The sequence below is a fragment of the Canis aureus genome, chromosome 15, assembly GCF_053574225.1.
Source record: "Canis aureus isolate CA01 chromosome 15, VMU_Caureus_v.1.0, whole genome shotgun sequence".
In the NCBI taxonomy this organism is placed as follows: domain Eukaryota; kingdom Metazoa; phylum Chordata; class Mammalia; order Carnivora; family Canidae; genus Canis; species Canis aureus.
The window spans coordinates 13,307,559-13,326,102 of record NC_135625.1 but is presented as its reverse complement, the minus strand read 5'-3'; the positions used below and the strand labels follow the sequence as shown (position 1 = coordinate 13,326,102).

General features: G+C 49.2%; 1 long non-coding RNA gene across 2 annotated transcripts; it reads right to left on the bottom strand.

The window, feature by feature from the left end:
* Nucleotides 1-3,880: 3,880 nt before the first annotated feature.
* Nucleotides 3,881-18,392, bottom strand: LOC144284278 (uncharacterized). Of its 2 annotated transcripts, none has more exons than XR_013352635.1 (3): nt 18,160-18,392; nt 16,770-16,956; nt 3,881-7,162 (listed from the first exon to the last, which is right to left on the bottom strand). It is a non-coding gene; the product is annotated as an uncharacterized LOC144284278 (long non-coding RNA). The 2 variants fall into 2 exon arrangements; XR_013352634.1 differs by lacking the exon at nt 3,881-7,162 and adding an exon at nt 9,387-9,704.
* Between the last annotated feature and the right edge of the window lie 152 nt (nt 18,393-18,544).

The following is an 18,544-nucleotide window of genomic DNA, read 5'->3' as shown; positions in this document are numbered from 1 at the left end:
AGTATATGGTCTATTCTGGAGAAAGTTCCATGTGCACTTGAGAAAAATGTGTATTCAGTTGCGTTTGGATGTAAAGTTCTGTAAACATCTGTGAAGTCCATCTGGTCCAGTGTAGCATTTAAAGCTCTTGTTTCTTTGGAGATGTTGTGCTTCGAAAATCTGTCATTTAGAGAAAATGCTGTGTTGAAGTCTCCCAGCATAAGTGTGTTATTATCTATGTGTGTCTCAACTTTGGTTATTAATTGATATACATCAGGGCTAGCTCCCACATTCGGGGTATAAATATTCATGACTGTTAGGTCCTCTTGTTGGATAGATCCTTTAAGTATGATATAGTGTCCCTCTTCATCTCTCACTACAGTCTTTGGGACACACTTTAATTTCTCTGATATAAGGATGGCTACCCCTGCTTTCTTTTGAGGACCATTTGAATGGTCCATGGTTCTCCAACCTTTTATTTTCAGGCTGTAGGTGTCCTTATGTCTAAAATGAGTCTCTTGAAGACAGCAAATAGATGAGCCTTGCTTTTTTATCCAGTCTGAAACCCTGCACCTTCTGATGGGGTCATTAAGCCCATTCACGTTCAGAGTAACTATTGAAAGATACGGATTTAGTGTCATCATGATACCTATTCAGTCCCTGTTTTTGTGGATTGTTCCCTTGGACCTCCTCTTTCTTTTACAGGGTCCCCCTTAATATTTCTGGCAGAGCCAGCTTGGTGGTCACATATTCTTTCAGTTCCTGCCTGTCTTGGAAGCTCTTTATCTCTCCTTCCATTTTGAATGAGAGCCTTGCTGGATAAAGTATTCTTGGTTGCATGTTCTTCTCATTTAGGACCCTGAATATATCCTGCCAGCCCTTTCTGGCCTGCCAGGTCTCTGTGGAGAGGTCTGCTGTTATCCTAATACTCCTCCCCATAAAAGTCAGGGATTTCTTGTCTCTTGCTGATTTAAGGATCTTCTCTTTATCTTTGGAATTTGCAAGCTTCACTATTAAATGTCGAGGTGTTGAACAGTTTTTATTGATTTTAGGGGGGGATCTCTCTATTTCCTGGATCTGAATGCCTGTTTCCCTTCCCCATTACATTGTAATCTTGATGATTACAATTTTTCCTAGGAAAAATAGGTGTGTGTGTTTTTATCTTAACCTAAACTAATACTTGGCTGGAGGCTTCTAATCCATGAAGAGATTAACCCATGAGTAATAAGTCATGTTTGGTAAGATTTAATTGGGTTTGAAGCTGCCTTGGCCCCTCCAACCAACCCAGTAGTCTTTAAAATTTAGCCAGCACCTTTCGCCCCTGTGATTGATTAACTAACCTTGTTTTGTATATTTCTAGATTGTGCATTCTTTCCAAGACAGGAAAGAGCACTTCTGCATGTCATGAAACAGAAACCAGACCTTGCTGTATAAGTCCTCGCGGGCACTAAGGAACCAGCCCCGTGCGCAGAAGCTCTGAGCCTCTGGGATAATTTCTGGAACTGGCACCACCAAGTCTGCATGTAATCAGGAAAAGTTACAGACCCCTGCACTCCCTTTACTCATTAACTTCTTGGGCCAGACAGACATCTTAAAGTTGGCCTTTAGACAAGAGTTCGCCTTCTCCCCTGGTGGGCCATACTCCTTTCCGTTTTCCTTTCCAATCAAAACTGGTCTCTTGGGATGCCTGGGTGGCTCAGTGGTTGAGCATCGGCCTTTGGCTCAGATCTTGATCCCGGGGTCCTGGGATCGAGTCCTGCAACAGGGTCCCCACGGGGAGCCTTCTTCCTCCTTTGCCTATGTCTCTGCCTCTCTCTGTTTCTCATGAATAAATAAATAAAACCTTTTAAAAACATACAAAATACTAGTCTCTTGAGTGATGGGCAGCTGAACTTGAGTTTTGGTAACAAGTTCACCTCACATATTGCATAAGGAATTGAAAATGCATTGTTAAACACCAGCACCTAGCTCTTAAAGGATTCTAATAATACTTGCATTTCCCCAATGATTACGTAGTGTATATATATATATATCACTGCCCTTGTAAACAAATTGCACTAATTTAAAGGGTAGGGAGACATGGCACAAGTATTGGTCAAGTTCAACAGACTCATAGAGCTAGAAGGAACTTTAGTGATCCAGTTAACATTTAGTAGATGCAGGAGTTGTGATAAGCAGCACCAAGTGAGTCTCTAAGGCTTTGATCTAGTTCACATAATCCTGTAAAGATTCTTTTATGATTAACCCAATCTGCCTCTTGGTGAGCAAAATCCATTTCCTCTTGTCCTATCTTCAGGGTATGTAAGTTTGTGGAAACTTTTATCCTTCATTTTTCAGAACTTTAAAAAAATGTGTTTCAGTATAATTGAGGTAATCTTCCTCAACAAACCACTCCAGGACCCATTTTAGTAACTAGTGATTTAGTAGCTAAACGAGTCTGTTGTCTTTTACTTAATAATCTTCCAAACTGCCCTCCTCGAGTTCTTTGCAAAATATGAAAAGTTTTGGCTTCAAGAAAGATAACTTCACTTCTTTGGTTGGTTATTTAAGGAGAGAGCCCCCTAGCGCCCCCACCCAGTGCCCACTATGTCTGTTATATGTTTGCTCATTTTGAATCCTGGTTGTTTCTGAGATCCCCAATCAGATATATTCTGTAATATGTTATAAAATGACATCAAATAATAGTTTGGAGGCAATGGAATTTAGGATAAAAGGATGTAGTTTCTGGAATCAGATATTATAGCTTTGTATTATGGCCGCACCACCTACTGGTCCTGAGGATTCAGGCAAGTTCCTTAAACCCTCTGAGTCTCGTCCCCTCACCTCATGGGTAATAAAAGTGTTGAAAGGATGAACAAATTAACACATGACATTCTTAGAATAGCGCTGGGCTCCCAGTGAGGACACAATAAATGGAAGCCATTCCCCATCTCGGTCATTGTTGAACACGTAGCGTAACATATTCACATGCTTAGGCCCTGTCAGATCACAGCTGCTAGTACATTCCCTAACTGGAAACAAAGCTCTTGCCCCAAAACAGGGCAGATTCAACAACAAATTCCCTCTATTGTAGAGGATCTGACCCCACAACAGGTCCCTCCCTATAAACATCAAGTCTCCCTGGGTAATTTCCATCACTACTCATTTTTCCCCAGATGGTTTCATAATGTAACATAGGGATTATAGAAACATGTACATCCATTTCAAGGACTCTTAGAATTCACTCATTCAGGAGACTCTCTTCCATCTCCTATTTTCATTTTATTTTATTTTACTTTTTTTAATTTATGATAGTCACAGAGAGAGAGAGAGAGGCAGAGACACAGGCAGAGGGAGAAGCAGGCTCCACGCACCGGGAGCCCGATGTGAGATTCGATCCCGGATCTCCAGGATCACGCCCTGGGCCAAAGGCAGGCGCCGAACCACTGCGCCACCCAGGGATCCCTCATCTCCCATTTTCAAAAGAAATAATTCACACAAAGCATGTCAATTAGTTTTCCTTATGCTTTTCTCACTCAGTCTGTCATCTTTTTGTTGTAAAGAAGAAGGGCCACCTACCATCACTGAACAGCCTGTGGGCAGCCTGGTGATTCTGGTAAAACTAATTTTCTAAGTCAAAGAATCAAACCTCTGACACCAAGTAGCAGTCATTTTTCCGTTTTCATTTGTCTACACTGTGAGGTACCAAAGCATGTAAGAAAATTATTTTTTAAAGTATTCAAAATGAAAAGAACAGAATTAGTCTAAAATCTAACAACTGGGGACGCCTGGGTGGCTCAGTGGTTCAGCATCTGCTTCGGGTCAGGTCGTGACCCCGGGTCCTGGGATCGAGTCTCACATCGGGCTCCCTGCAGGGAGCCTGCTTCTCCCTCTGCCTGTGTCTCTGCCTCTCTCTCTGTGTCTCTCATGAATAAATGAATAAAATCTTAAAAAAAATAAAATCTAACAACTGTCCACAGTTTAAATTTGAAAATAAAATAAGGGGTCGTATGCATTTCAAATCTTTGTCAACTTAGAATTTTTGTCAGCTTCCTTTTCTCCTTGCCATTGCTCATTTAGTCTGATGACTCCTACGACCTCAAGGCCACCCCTTCCACGCTCTGCAAAGTTGCTTCAAAAGCTGCTATCAGCCTCATTTAGTCCAGGGAATGGGGTACGGAGTAGGGCACCTGTACAAGGTAAGGGGTGGATTTCTTGATTTTGTATTCAAAGTATTTAGCAGAGTTTTAAAATACATATTTTTGCAAATTACAAATGAACACATAAACCTGACATCAAGTCTAAAATCCTTTTCTTTTTAAATTCTTTCCCCAACAAACATATGCAAAAAGGATTATAAATGAATCAAAACAATATATTTTCAACAATTGAAACAATATATTTTGGTTTATCTTAGAAACCAAACAAGTTAAGTTTGGTTTAGAAACAAGTCTTGAACTTAAATCCATATTATTAAAATCTGTATTTAGAATCAAAAGGGGGGGCACCTGGGTAGCTCAGTAGGTTAAAAGTCAGATTCTTGATTTCGGCTCAGGTCGTGATCTCAGACCATGATCTTCATGGGGATCCCGAGAAGGAACCCCAAGTCCTTGGGCTCTGTACTCAGCATGGAGTCCACTGGGGATTCTTTCTCTCTCCCTCTCCCTTTGCCCCTCCTCCCTACTCCATACCACCTCTTCTTTCTAAATAAATAAGTGAATGAATGGATAGGTGGGTGGATAGATAGATAGATAGATAGATAGATAGATAGATAGATAGATAGATATAGATGATAGATAGATAGAATCAAAAGGAAAATAAACCAGCAACCCTGATTCCTCTGTGGTGGTTAATTCAAGTGTCAACCTGACTAGGCTAAGGGATGCCCAGATTTGGGGATGCCCATTGTTTCAGGGTGAGTCTGTGAGGATTCTTCTGGAAGAAGTGAGCATGTGACTCAGTAGACTAAGAGCCACAGAGGCAGTATCATCAAATCCATAGAGGGCCAAAAAGAACAAACAGGAGGAGGAAGGGCAAAGTCCCTCTCTCTTCCTGCACTGGGATGGGGATGTCCATCCTCTCCTGCTCTCCCACCTCAGAGGTCCTGGTTCTCAGAGGGGACTTACTAATCCCATGGGCTCCCCGGGGTTCTCTGGCTTCAGACTAGTGCTGAGTTATGCCACTGGCTTTCCTGGTTCTCCAGCGTGCAGATGGCATACTGTGGGATTTCCAGCCTCCATAACCATGTGAGTCAATTCCTATAATAAATCCCCTTTTATCTCCATCTATTTATCTGTATCCTTACGGTTCTGTTTGCCTCAAGAACTCTGACTAGTGTATATGCATTTGATGTTTGCATTCCTATGCTTCTCCCTGCATTCCGGTTACTCACATTATCCCACTACATAGATTTTCTCCAAACGCATTTCGAAAAAGAAGTAAAATAAAATAAAGGAAAGGGTCTTTACTGAATAACTGCTCTACACACACCCACGTTTGCTTTTTTCTGTGCTTAAATTAGCAATTGTGGCTCCCAGAAGAAAGTTCCATCTAGAGGGGAAAAGGTTAGTTTTCCCAATTAGAAGCCACAGGATAGAACTAAGTAAATTAGTTTTATTTTTTTAAGATTTTATTTATTTATTCATGAGAGACACACAGAGAGAGAGAGAGGCAGAAACACAGGCAGAGGGAGAAGCAGGCTCCCTGCAGGGAGCCGGATGCAGGACTCCATCCTGGGTCTCCAGGGTCACGCCCTGAGCCAAAAGGCTCAACCACTGAGTCACCCCGGGGTCCCAAATAAATTAGTTTTAAGCCAAGGGGAAGCCATCCGATCTCGATCCCAGCTAAATCAGTTGGCAGCCAGCACACACGAATGTCCTCCGTAACTCTGCCCTGCTCAGTCAGCAACGTATGCCGGTGTTACCTGCTTCAGATAAAATGATCTATGGAGCATAGACTAGGTATAAAGTATTGCAATGAGTTACAGTAAAAGTCTGTTCCTGTGAAGATGGCTCGAGAGAGATACAGCTGAACCCCTTGACACAGGTAGTCACACACTGCAGCAGCCCCACCCCGGCCCCCAGCAGTCCCCCCAGCCTGAAGTCACTGGAGCAGTCTAATTTTCTCAAGGTCTTTTTCTTTCTCGGGCCTTCGTGGTCCACCACACATACAGAAGGTCAAGGCAGCATTTTAGGATCTTCCCCTTGACCACAGCTGGAGCTGAGAAAGGGGTGCACAGCAGTGACTACTGTGAAAAACTGGGCTGCTTCCTCCTAATTCGCATGGCTACACACGGGAGGACTCTGGCGATGAGGCTAGTCGCCACCTCCTCAGCCTTTACAGACCACCTGGCTTTCCCTCTCGTTGTTCAGAGATGAAGGAAGTGAGGTGACACGGCCAATTTGTCCCCGTATGCAAATAATCCGAAGAAGATTGAAAAGCTTCATTCTCCTTAACCGTTTTGTTTTATTTCACACACAGCAAATAAAAGGACCAAACAGTTTTTTTTTTTTTTTTATTTGGCTTGATGTTGGCCAAGGCTATCATTGAGAGCGTAGAGCCAATCAATGACACCTCTGGCTAAAATTTATGTCTGCGGACTATCCCAAAGGGGCGATTTCTAAAGAATAATATGCAGCCTTCAATTTACTTTATCACAGCTGGATATGAAGTTAAATCCCCGGCTGGAATTTAACCACCCAGAACCGAGCACCAGATGGCTTATCTGTACCTCAACCCGACAGCTGTGTCCTGAAATGCACAGCTGGTCTTCACATTTGAATGACAATATTTAAATGATAACATTATGTAATGCAGAGAAATGTGTTTGGGTAGCATGGGTCTTGAAAACTAGACCGCACAGTTGCTCTTCATAGTGACTGCACAGGCTCCACGGTTAATTCACGTCCCTCCTATTTGCGTTGATGGGTCTTGGCTGGAGAGAAGAGTCCAGTGCCACGTGGAAACAGTCCAGCACCATTGATGGCACACCGCTGTCTTCCCCTAACGACTCTCCTGGGCACTCACCACGCTAGCGTTTCCCTTCACATAAAAATAAGCACAACAGAGTCTTCATGGTGAAGCTGGAGACTTTCAAAATTTTGCGATAATTGATGGATCCCTCATTCTGCCAACGTGGAGGGGTAGAGAGCAGCTGCTATGGAAATTCTTCCTCGATTTGGGGATTTTAGTATTCATTTCCTAGCTGGGTCACAAGTAGAACAAAATCAATACAAATAGGACAGAAATATAACAAAGACAAGATCAATACCAAAACTCAGCACCTAAAACACACAGACAGACAGACAACCATGAAGGGCAGCTGTCAAGGGGGACGTGTTTGAGGGCTGTTCAGACACGGGTGAACCATCTGACACATTGCGAGTGGGTGGCCAGTGAATGATGGGAGAGGGTTTAAGTGAAAAAAAAAAAAAAACAAAAAACAGAGAGGTCAGTTTTCTGTTTTCACCACCAGCCAAGGTCCCCTGTGCTGCTGCTCAGGCTTGGGGAAGGCCCGCACCGCCCCAGGGCGCCCAGAGGACACCCCGCTGCCCTCATCCTCAGGAGCTGTGTAGACAAGGGAACACAGGCCCGGGCAGGAGGGGGGCCTCCTGTGTCCTCTCCCTGCTGCTTGCTTCTCAACTGCTGGAGGCGGCGGGGCCTCCACCTGCAACCCGGCCAGACAGGCTGGGCCACAGGGAAGGGGCCTGCTGCTCCAGGCATGGTCCCCAGGGGACCCCAGCCCTAGCACCCCCTCCTCCACAGAGCCTCGGGCCCACCGAGGAACAGCGTCCAGGAGCCCCAGAGCCTGCAGATCCCTGGGGGGGGGGTCCCACAGGGGCTGCGGGGAAGGCCCCTTGACTCTGGGGGACCATCGGGCCTGCTCCCCTGAGCCCAGCAAGTGGCCGGGGCAGGCAGGTGGGCAGCAGGGGGCAAGGGCAAGGAGCCATCCAGGCGGGGCCTTGCCTCCTCCCAGTGCACAAACCCAAGCCCCATAAGGCTGCAGTCTGCCCTCAACCTCCACCAGCTCACCCTTGGTGGCAGCCCCCGCCCGCAGCAGCCCCCAGCCCCCCCATCTGCAGCAGCCCCCAGCCCCCCATCTGCAGCCCCACCCAGCCCCCTATCTGCAGCAGCCCCTGGCCCTCCATTTGCAGCAGCCCCTGGCCCCCCATCTGCAGCAGCCCCTGGCCCCCCATCTGCAGCAGCCCCTGGCCCTCCATCTGCAGCAGCCCCTGGCCCCCCATCTGCAGCAGCCCCTGGCCCTCCATCTGCAGCAGCCTCTGGCCCCCCATCTGCAGCAGCCCCCATCTACAGCAGCCCCCAAACCCCCCCCCCCCGCCCCGCCTGCAGCAGCCCCACCCCCGGCCCTCAGCAGTCCCCCAGGATCCCATCTGCAGCAATCCCCCAGCCCCACCTGCAGTAGCCCCCCCAGACCCCCATCTGCAGCACCCCTCCCCACCCTCGGGCTTCCAGGGCTCCATTAGTACTTGAGCTAAGTTCCCAAGGAGCAGGAGTCCGCTTCAGCGCGGATCTCTAAGGCTCGGCACATTCCTGCCGCGCAGTAAGCTACCAGTAGGTATTTTAGAAAAGAAGAAAGTGAGGAAGGAGAAGGGAGTAGAAAGTGGGGGGTTAGGGTGAAGAAGGCAGGGGAGGAGGGAGGGAGGGAGGGAGAAAGGGAGGTAGATGGGGAAAAGGGAGGGAGGGAGGAGGGAGCTAGGAAGAAGTAGGGAAGGGGGTAAAGAAAAAAGAAAGCCAAGCTGCACCTGCAGGGATCCTAAGGCTAAAGCAGCCCAGGCAGTAGGCTTCCCCTCCCACAGTGCAGGTGTGGGTGCAGGTGCAGGTGGGGGTGTGGGGGCATCTGCCCTGCACCCCCGTCAGCCTGCGGTCATGGATCCCAGCCTCTGTACTTTCCACCTCTTTTGTCCTGACTTCCTCTAAAGGAGCATCTGCCTTCACTGGGAGGTCCAGTCTCTCAAAACCTCCCACTTGCAAGTGTTAGCTCTCCGGCTCTCTCTCTCTCTCTCTCTCACACACACACACACACAGGAGGTCTCTCTCTCTCTCTCTCTCTCTCTGCCACTATCAGCAATACTGACACATTTCCCCTCAAACCAAGTAGACTCCCTCTCCAATCAGGGATCATTCTCACTTTTTACATTATAACTTAGGGGCCCTGAGAGGATTCCGGGGAGAGGCAAGACTGCACCCTCCGGATCCACCAACATCAGGCTACTTGATTTAAGGGGGCTCTTGGTTCGCGCTCCCCAATCCTTCCTGCTCCACTATTGCCATCTTGATGAGACGGCCCATGATGAATCCTCTAAAATCCCTCCCCAATCCCCGGTCACCGATTCCATCTCAACCCTGCTAGAATCTTGGCAGGTGATGTCCACTACTCCCAGAAGAGATCCAGATCATCAGGCAGTAAGTCCCCCAATTTCCTTTAATCTCTGATTCTCAAAAATAACCATCTTTTTATCCCAGAGTGAGAACTGCCCTTTCTTCTCAATCTCCCACTGAGCACCACAGTCATCATTCCGCCGTTGAATGAGGTGTCTTTGATCCTTGAAATCGGAATAAGATTGACTCAAACTCCATATTTACACTCTGCTGAAGTCCAAAGTCCTTCCAAAAGTTTCTAGAAATGTACAAAGGTCTTGAATTCTCGAGGTTGCCTCAGTAGCTGACCTCTCTCTGTATGTGTTATTCCTATTATGTTCTACACCGACCCAGAAGTGACACCTGGACTGCAAAACAAAAAAGGAAAACAAAAAAGTGTGGTTGGGTCTCACTGAAAAGGCCAAGTGACATCATTGAGGTCAAGGAGAGTGAAGCAGTATTCTGCAGGCGGGAGCTGGGAAAGCTTCCCTTTTCCTGCTGAGAAGAGTGGGGTGCTGCTGAGATCAGACCTTCCTCCCAGCCCCTGGCTTGAATGTGGATCTGTCTGGAGCAACAGTAGCTGTCTTGTGACCACAAGGCAATAAATACGTTGTGACATTTCTGAGCTACTGAACCAATGCCAGCAGTTTTACACTTTCTGTTTCGGTGCAAAAAAAAAAAAAAAAAAAAGTCTTTTTTCTGAAACCACCACATTTTTCTCTTATTTGATACTGCAAGCACTTAAAGCTGCTACAAAATTTTACAATCACAGTGATCATAGCCCTAAACCTATGAATCACAGACTTCAAACACGTATGATCCAAGCCTTTATTACGAGAGCCGTCGGTAAATAGGGCACCTAAACCACCAAGCGCCATCAGGGCTTGAAGATGCAGTGACAGGCTAGTCCCTTCACAGCTGCTTAATCCTGTGCCTGTGAGAAAATGGTAAGGATGGTGGGAGGGCCCAAAGCCCCTGCCTCAGAGCGAGTGTGACTCCAGGCCCTCCAACCACCCGACTCCTTGAATTAGCCCTGAATTTGGAGACCTGCCTAACCTCCCAATCTGCGCTGATTCTGTTAGTAACAGACTCCTGGTGATAGACTGAACTCACCTGCTCTCCCACCGGAGCCAGGCCGGAGTCTCAAATTCCTACCGTTCACCTTCACCCAGGATCCAGCATGACACTATTTTCATTGCTAGTCTATAGGATATAGTTTATCTATAGGATAAACTCAGCGTAATGCCTGACAGTTCCAGTCTGAAAAATGATTTGTATAGAAAGACCTACAATTTAAAAGGCGGTAGAAAACAATAAAGTTGTGTCCAGGGGATCCCTGGGTGGCCTAGCGTGATCCTGAAGTCCCAGGATCGAGTCCCACGTCAGGCTCCCTGCATGGAGCTTGCTTCCCCCTCTGCCTGTGTCTCTGCTTCCCTCTTTCTCTGTGTCTCTCGTGAATAAATGAATAAAATCTTTAAAAATAAATAAATAAATAAATAAATAAATAAATAAAGTTGTGTTCAGTCACAAAGAATTTTATACCTCCATTAAAAATGTTGTGTAAAAAAATAAAATTAAAAAAATGATGCTATGTGAGCAGTGAGGGGTTTTCTGGGATGCTCAAAACTTTTTCTTTGTTGGCATAAGCGGTGATTACGTGGGTGTTCATTTTATGCAAAATTCTTTAAGCTGTGTGTTTATGTCTTATGTGCTTTTCCAGATTTATGTTCTATTTCACAACATAAAGGGTCTAAAGCAGTATAAAGAATATTAGTGACATGCAAAGAGATTAAAGATATCTGAAATAAAAGAGCAGGTCACACACCAACGAATATGACGTCAGGCTCTTTCATCAAACAGATAATCCAACATGTTAAAAGGGAGGCGATCTCCTCTAAGGGCTAACATGCACGGAGACTGCTGACGAGGACGTGTGCTTCCAAACCATGAAAAAATAAACACTAAGTCGCTTGTAAGATCATCTTTCTTTACAAATCTTTATATGAACCACTGGGACGACGAGCTGGATAAATATTCACGGGATACATCTGTTCCCTGGAACGTTTTTCCATTTAAATCATGATCCGCCTAAGACTCATTTTACCCAGTGAGAGTAGTCACAGTAAGTCGTTGTTTTAGAATTTTGCTTTTATTGTTAAATTTCTTCACTAAAATAACCTGCGACACTAGGTCCCAATGTCAGACCAATGCTTGAAGCGGCAGAAAGACGCCACAAAGCTTATCCTGTTGCCCTGGGCCTGCGGTGCGATACTAGATCCCGTTCCTGAAGACAGCGTGACATTACAGTCGTCGTAAAAAGCAGATTACACGATGTAAAAGGATCTACTACATCCCTGTTACGATCATTTTATCATCGCACTGGCCCGGTATCAATATTACAGATTGAAAGTACATCGGATAGAAGCTATTTTGAGAAGAAACCACTTAATAGGCCAACATCCCACTAGGCAGTGTTGGTCCTAGACATCACTAAGATGACTTTTAAAGGTTGAAGAGCCGAAAACAAGTCTGTGACTTGAATCTGCCATCGATTCGACAAACGGTTTCAGGGGCATGCACCAGAAAAGAAAAAAAAAAAATTGAGAAAGAAAGAAAACTTTCTGTTTTCGTCTGTAGAATCATAACACTTACTCCTGTCTAATGAAATAGACTCTAATTTCATCCAGGATATATAATCAGGGAGTAAGATCAAGTGTTCCCAGATTAACGGGGAAAGCGGATTCAACTTAGAAACCCGGTGGAAGTGCCACAGATGCTCTAACATTAGCAACCTTCATCACTTACAGTTGGGGAAACTGACAAGAGCAAACGCCAATCAAATAAATAACTTGTATTGAGATAACCCAGGTTCCGTGGGGAGTTCCTGAAAAAGAAATTATTATTTCAATGCCAAGTCACGCTTCCGGCTTTGAACAAGTAGCAAACCGTGGGCATGTTTCGCAAATGGATTTCGCAGCATCAGTGCAAAAGCCGGAGGGGACGGCTTAGATTTTTAAGCCTCAGATTTGAAATACCTAGACTCCCTGCAACCACAGCGTTAAATCCTCTGTGGAACCACAACTTCAAATGCTATCAGGAGAGACTCAGCTCTTCATCCCTCTGAGACTGATAAATTGAAAGCCACGAGGTTTAGAGAGAATGGAGGGGAGCCTACAGCCTCCTGCACCCCCCCACCCCACCCCACACAGGAAGACTCTGTAACATCCCTTAACCTTCCGTGGGAGGCTGTTCCCTCGGGAAGGCTGCAGGGTGATGTCTTTAAGTCACTCGGAAATCGCACCACCCAGCGATGGGCCAGATGTGTGAACATTGAGCCCAAATCTTAGGCAGCTCAAAGTCGATAGAAAACCTGATTTTTAATTTCCACTTAAGAGAGTCGGGGAAATTCTAAGGATTCACTTTAAAACACATTAAAGGTGTCTGGCCAACTCTTCAGAATTCCCGTAGAAATTTCTGAATCGCAAATTGCTTTTTTTCTGAATCGCAAATTGCTGCTTTGTACAGTTCTGGACCGCCTCTTCCCAGACATCAGCTGATGGATGCTGGGTGGATGCCACTTAAACAAAAGAATTTTATTCAATCTGCCTACTACTCTACCTTTCCCATGTCCTCCCTCATTCACAAAACTTTGTAGGACTAAGAACACTCTTATTTTCTCCGAGTTTCAGAAAAAGGAAGGGGGCGTCGGGAAGACTAGCTGAGTAACCCACGGCTGATAGGTGGTGGTCCTACATCTTGACATCCACGTCTTGAGAATCTCCCTGGGAGTCCATCCACCCAACCGATAAACATCCTACCAAAGAAAACTATGCATGCAGTCTAAATGTAAATAAAAATAACGTGTAACTAATCCTTTCCTCAGTAATGCTACGTATCTCTGCTGGTATGTGGAATGAATGATTTAAGAGAATGAAAAATTGGAGAGGATGCTGGGAAAACCCTGAACCATTTTTTTTAAGGTCTACCACCTAATTGATCAATTGATGTCTGTCTTCATTTAGAGTTACCTCAAAATAAAGCATAGGCATCCGGTTATATGAAAACCTAAGCGTAACATGAGGGGACTTCCAAGATTAAAACTCAAAGTATTCTCCAAATGTTAGTAAAAGAAAAATTAACCCAGAAGGAACCAGATATCCAGAGTATGTCAACATCTTCAATGCAGAGCTGCAGACATGACCCTAAGTTTAGGGTAACAGGATAGTGGACCCACTGAGTATTTTAATCGATACTAAAAAACCACTAAATACGTCAGATTCCTTTTGGGGGTAGCATACTAATTATTCTAAATACAAATGCTCTTGGGGAAGCTGACCTATTGACACCTCTGCCTCAGACATTCCCACTATAGTATATATATACTTAGCCAACACATATATACTACATATAATATATATATATATTTAAATATAATATATATTATATATAAATTATATATAATTTAGCCAACTTCCTGCAACCAACGGATCAGCTGCGTTTCTCGGTTAAGAATTTTGAGTTCAAGTGGGGAGAGAGTAGTACTGGGGAAAAGGGTGGACTTAGTGGAGGTAACAAAGCTCAGGCTCTTTCAGCCAGAAGAAACACAAATGACTTCATTACAAGGAGGAGCTGCAAGGGAGCATTTTTCATGACACGTCCTTGCACAAGTCATGTCCTAACTCCTGATGTAGCAAAAATACTAAGGCTTGGTTCAGGGGCTAATGAAAATTAAGTGGATGCACAGTACATGTTTTCCTTCCTTTCTTATCCCGTTCTACCCCCTTTCATTTTATTATTTTATTTATTTTAATTACAGATTTTGTTTATTTGTCCATGTGAGGCACAGAGAGAGAGACAGAGACACAGGCAGAGGGAGAGGAAGGCTCCATGCAGGGAGCCCGACACAGGACTCGATCCTGGGACCCAGGATCACGCCCTGGGCCCAAGGCAGACACTCAGGCACTGAGCCACCCAGGCGTCCCTCACCCCCTCTTTTAATTTCACATGGCATTACCTCATCCCGATTATACCAGCACAGGTGACTTGTCCCTCCTCCCAAATCCCCAATTTGTGACCTTTTCTTCACTTGCACCCACCGTCGCCCTGCCTTGGGATGCTTCTTCCAGGCTGTCCTGACGCTGTTGAAACTGCATCTTTGATTTCATAGCAAAGAAGCCTTGAAGATTTTGAAAAACCTCACAACTCCCACCAGGTTAATATTTTAATAAGAGTCAAGGTAAACGTGTAAATGCTTGGCAACAGGATGTGCTCATGCGGCTTCCCTTGGCAACGAGCCCCAAGGGATTACTGGCTCCCACTGTGCCTACACCCCCCAACCCTCAAAACGCGCATCCCCACCATGCCTGCTGCTAGAAACAGGCAAAGGGTCTAAATATGAAGCTGTTTACGCCATGGCCTATGTCACCAAGGCCAGAGTTCATGACAGCCTGGGCTCTCCCAGAAACAACCTTAAACCGGGCCATTGGGAATGTCACGAGCAGCACCGGGTAACCCGCTGAGGGTCCCCTGCCCACCCAGGGAGGAAAGCAACCTTGCAGTCGTTGACCCGCCCCTTCGCCTACTCTGATTTTCCTCGCTGCCCACCCCCCCACCCCCGTATCTCCCCGTAGAAAGCTCTGATTTGGTCCAGCTCCTCGGGGCCCCCTTCATCCTCTAGATCGGATGCCGCCCCATTTGAATCAAGTTTTGTCAAACGAACTCAGATTTTTCAACATGCCTCAGTTTATCTTTTAACAGCTTTGGGGCCAGAAGAGACAAGGGAAGGGGGAACAAGGAACCCTGTGAGTACCTGTGAGTGCCTCGAGCTCGGCTGCTGTCCTGCGGCCTCTGGAGGTGCTGGGTGCTGGGGGGTGGGTGGGGGGGTCCTGTTCCAACAGCAGCTTTTGCATTAGGAGCTCTCAGAGTTCATTTGAGAGTTTATCTTTCCTGGTCAGGTCTGACTTGGAAACCAGGCTGGGTCCTAACCTGGCCGTAGGGGGCCTGGCTTCGGCTTAAGCTGGACTGGGTCCAGCGTGAGGCCTTGGGTGAATAAAATTGTGTTTTACGGCTGCACAAGCAGATTCAGCTTGCCGAAAATAACCTTGAATCGCAGCAGCTGCTGCGGAGAACTTTAAACCACTTTAGGTGACCTCATCCATTCGGGAGCTGCCCTAGAATAAAGGGGGTCTCGGCGAAGCACTATCCTAAATGGGGAGGGAAGATCATTTTTCCTCATCTAGAGTTTCTGGGGACCAGGGGGAGACCAGCTAGGACACCCCACTCCCTCTGCAGCCTTCAGCCAGAACCCTGGGGAAACTGGGAGAAGCTGGCAAAGGGCAGGAATTCTTAGCAAGGTCAGCTGGCTTTCCCAGGCCCCACCTGTGGTGTCTGGTGGAGAGATGATGAAGGTAAAATGCTGCTTCGCCCCTTCCTCTCCAAATTCAGGTTGCCAGGCCAAAAAAGCATTTCAAGAATTAGATCTTTGCATTGTGACCCAGGGACTTGCTTTTAGGTGCCTGCTGGCAGCCAGTCCTCTCTCTCCAGGGTACAGCTGCCTTCTTGTTTGTCTCATTTTGTGTCTTGAGAACTTGGCTTGGCACCTGTCAGGTTTGGGCCCCAAAGACACGGCTGTGCACAAATGCCAACTGCGCCCCATTTGCGCCTGGGGTCCTACTGGCTGTTGCCCGCTCTCAGGAAAACTGTCTTTCCTTCCCGTTGGTTATCCTTGAGAGTGGCTCTGGGTCTTGGGAGGGTGACTTTTGCACCATTTTTGAGGATGCCCCTCACATCTAGAGGGCTGTTCAATAGGGTCAGGAGCATCGACTGTCAGGGGAAGCCTGGCCAGATACTCTAAAGGGTTGTTTTACCTGCAGCTCCACCCCCAGAGGGTGGCCAAGGTGCAAACTGACCATCAGAGCTCCACAGGACGCCTTTAGGCCTTCGCCCTAAGCTGAAATGAAGCATGCACCCGGAAAGCAAATCATTCTGAAGCCTTTGTGAGAAGGATTCACTAAAACACTGCAGATGTGCAGCGCTAAGAACACAGGGACCTTTCCTTTCCCATCTCCCTGGAAGAGTGTCCCTAATACAAAGATGCAAATTGAGGGGAACAGAGCTGAGTGGGTGAGTCAGCCACGCAAAGTCCCCAGGATGCAGCCCAGTCCCTGAGGAACTGAGCACAGCTGCACCCTCCTACACTCCAAACACGTCTTTACCAGCAATGCGGCTCCAGGGACAATTCAGAGGCGCCACCTATTATTTTGCATCAGTTCCCCCCCCAAACCTCCCCTATTAGTTAAAAAGATGGGAGTAGACGTTTTCCACAATGTATTGGAGAGGTTACTTACTTAAAAATGAGCGAAATAAGTCAAAATAAGTTAAAAACAAATATACTTAAAAATCATTGTCGAAATCTTTACTATTGGTCAGTGTACCTTTTAACCACGTGAAGGCTGCACCCCACCTTGTCCACACAGGTGGTCAGCTCGGAGAGGGGTGGGGGCGCGGGAAGGCGGGGACCTCTGCGACCTTGCCTGGAGCCCCGGGAGCCCCGGGAGGTGCGCCCCAGGGAGCCCTGCCCCGCGGCGCCTCTTCTTTAGCACGAGAGCTCGAGAGCGCGTCCTGCAGAAACGCTGGGCTCTTAGCGGGCCTGCCTCCCCCCCCCCCCCGTACGCCCCCCATCCCGGATCCCCGAGGCCAGGGGTCCCGGGGCTCAGCCTCCCCCTACGCCCCCCGCAGCCCGGATCCCCGAGGCCAGGGGTCCCGGGGCTCAGCCTCCCCCTACGCCCCCCGCAGCCCGGATCCCCGAGGCCAGGGGTCCCGGGGCTCAGCCTCCCCCTACGCCCCCCACAGCCCGGATCCCCGAGGCCAGGGGTCCCGGGGCTCAGCCTCCCCCTACTCCCCCCCCATCCCGGATGCCCGAGGCCAAGGTCCCGGGGCTCAGCCTCCCCCTACGCCCCCCCATCCCGGATGCCCGAGGCCAGGGGTCCCGGGGCTCAGCCTCCCCCTACGCCCCCCGCAGCCCGGATCCCCGAGGCCAGGGGTCCCGGGGCTCAGCCTCCCCCTGCGCCCCCCCATCCCGGATGCTCGAGGCCAGGGGTCCCGGGGCTCAGCCTCCCCCTACGCCCCCCCCATCCCGGATGCCCGAGGCCAGGGGTCCCGGGGCTCAGCCTCCCCCTACGCCCCCCCCATCCCGGATGCCCGAGGCCAGGGGTCCCGGGGCTCAGCCTCCCCCTACGCCCCCCCCCATCCCGGATCCCCGAGGCCAGGGGTCCCGGGGCTCAGCCTCCCCCTACGCCCCCCCATCCCGGATGCCCGAGGCCAGGGGTCCCGGGGCTCAGCCTCCCCCTACGCCCCCCCATCCCGGATGCCCGAGGCCAGGGGTCCCGGGGCTCAGCCTCCCCCTGCGCCCCCCCATCCCGGATGCCCGAGGCCAGGGGTCCCGGGGCTCAGCCTCCCCCTACGCCCCCCCATCCCGGATGCCCGAGGCCAGGGGTCCCGGGGCTCAGCCTCCCCCTACGCCCCCCGCAGCCCGGATCCCCGAGGCCAGGGGTCCCGGGGCTCAGCCTCCCCCTACGCCCCCCCATCCCGGATGCCCGAGGCCAGGGGTCCCGGGGCTCAGCCTCCCCCTACGCCCCCCGCAGCCCGGATCCCCGAGGCCAGGGGTCCCGGGGCTCAGCCTCCCCCTACGCCCCCCCCATCCCGGATGCCGGAGGCCAAGGGTCCCGGGGCTCAGCCTCCCCCTACGCCCCCCCCATCCCGGATGCCCGAGGCCAGGGGTCCCGGGGCTCAGCCTCCCCCTACGCCCCCCCATCCCGGATGCACCTGCCCAGGTGTCCACCTCAACTTTGCACTTAAAGGACCGTAAGCGAAAAGCAAAGGGAAATGTCCCCTGGCTCGTGCAACCCGGGCTGCATCATTTCTCATTTCTCGGCTCAGTCCGCCCTGCACAGCCGGGGAAGCAGTCATTCCGGTACCGTTACAGGCCCGCAAACACCCGCGCAGGACCCCGCAGCGCCGGGGGGGCCGCCCTCAGCGCCCCCAGGCCGCCCGCCCCGCCCCGCCCCGCCCCGCCCCGCGGAGGCAGGTCTCGCGAGAGCAGCGGGAGCGCGGCCCGCGCCGCAGGGAGCCGCCGGCGGGGCGGGGCGAGGATCGGGGGGATCGCGGGGGCGCGGGGATCGCGGGGATCGCGGGGGCTCGCGGGGGATCG